This window comes from Lagopus leucura, unplaced genomic scaffold, assembly GCF_019238085.1.
Source record: "Lagopus leucura isolate 7727_CA_CO unplaced genomic scaffold, USGS_WTPT01 59051-0_obj-0_obj, whole genome shotgun sequence".
Classification (NCBI taxonomy): Eukaryota; Metazoa; Chordata; class Aves; order Galliformes; family Phasianidae; genus Lagopus; species Lagopus leucura.
In genome coordinates this window covers 2,345-3,991 of record NW_024966898.1, presented here as the reverse complement: position 1 = coordinate 3,991, position 1,647 = coordinate 2,345, and the positions used below count along the sequence as shown (strand labels likewise).

Sequence of the window (1,647 nt, the reverse complement as noted above, 5' to 3'; positions counted from 1 at the left end):
TTGTTAAAAATAACAAGATGCTAAGAAAAGGCCAATGTATTTTTTTTTGTGTAAGAAATAAAGTAAAAACAGTATAATTGATTTTAAACTTTGCAGTATGGCAACAGCTTGTGACACCATTGAGGAAAGCTGTAAGTATAAACAACGGTAGGTAAAACACGTCACGTTACGTCACGTCTGAGCAGCAGCCCTGCCCACGGCAGCAGGGTTGGAACTTATTTTAAGGTCCCTTTCAACTCAAGCCATTCTAGCCTTCTACAATCCTTACCTGGAAATAAAGTTCAATTGACAAACAACTTTGGAGTATCTATGTACACGTTTTGCTTAGAAGTACATTATGCCAAATGACAGGATAACTAACAACAGCAATGTAAAGGCCCATATGGTAAGTAGCTGATCTTGCGTATCTGAACTTTTTTGTGTGCTTTATGTTGCCTCTATGACACGTTCTACTCGCCTGTATGAACAGAATAATGAATCATGCTAAAAAACCAGTCTTACACTCTATTTAAAGATGTATTTCACCTGAAGTAACAGAGAGGAGTCCTTCCAATTTCTCTTACCTTGTCTTCTCTTTGGAGACAAGCAATGAATTAATAAATATGGGGCACAGGAAGGAAGCAGATGGCAAAACATGCGCTGGAGTATGCAGGAGCTGAAGGAAAAAAAAAAAAAAAAAAAAAAAGAGGCTTCATGAACATTTTTGCCTGCCATTATTTTGCTCATATTTTTACTGTAATGACTCTTACCTCTTTGACAGCAGGGGAATCTTGCTCATGGTGATGGCGAACAATTTTTCCAAGGTCTACATCCCCCCTGTGACTGTTGATGCCTGTGCTTTCCCAACAGCAAGCTAAATGGGGTCACAGGAAGACTTTCATCTGCTGCCAGCTTGAATTAAAAAAAAAAAGAAACAAACGCATCTTGTAATTGAGAAAGGACAAAGTTTTAACTAGAACTTAGTAACACAGATGTAAGTCCCACCTCATTTTCTGTTACCAAAACTCAAGCAGAATTTAGAGTCAACCCAAGTGACAGTCTCATGCTCAGGTTTAACTCAGCTGAGCTATTTGACACAGCCCTTTGTACCCATTCTCTCCCAGGCATCCTTTCCAATAAATTCCTCGCAGAGCTAATAGAACTCTCTAGAATCTGAATTTAGATGGGATCTTCTTAGCCAAAGGTATTTATCTGAGCCAATTGATTCAGGTGCATCTCTTGGAACAAAGGCAGCAAACTGGATCCTTTCCTTAGAAATTTTTCTCTGGATACAGATTGGCCGTGGCTCATTTGGCTTAAATACAAACACTGCAAATACAAGAACATCTTCGCTTGAAGTCGTGGCATTCTTCCCCTTCTGGATAGTTGTCAAAGCACTAGGCATTAAAGCCAGAAAGTTCTGCACAGGACTGCCTTTAAACAGGAATTATGCTCAGATATGCTGAACACATAATTTATGGTACTTGTATAATCAATGATTATACAGATGTTATAATTAAGATATAGACAAGAGAGTTTGGCTAAGCAAGTTATTACGCCACAAAAGAATAGATGGAGGGCTTACCCTTATCCTGGGCTCGCTGGAAAACTCCAAAAGGAGGGATCTCCAGAAAAGATCCTTCCCACTGGCAGTCAGCTCTTCAATGG

At 39.3% G+C, this 1,647-nt stretch overlaps 1 long non-coding RNA gene across 1 annotated transcript; it reads right to left on the bottom strand.

Annotated features, from left to right (window-relative positions):
- Nucleotides 1–26: 26 nt before the first annotated feature.
- Nucleotides 27–816, bottom strand: LOC122192863. The gene is made up of 3 exons (XR_006182726.1): nt 750–816; nt 564–655; nt 27–457 (listed from the first exon to the last, which is right to left on the bottom strand). It is a non-coding gene; the product is annotated as an uncharacterized LOC122192863 (long non-coding RNA).
- Nucleotides 817–1,647: the final 831 nt, after the last annotated feature.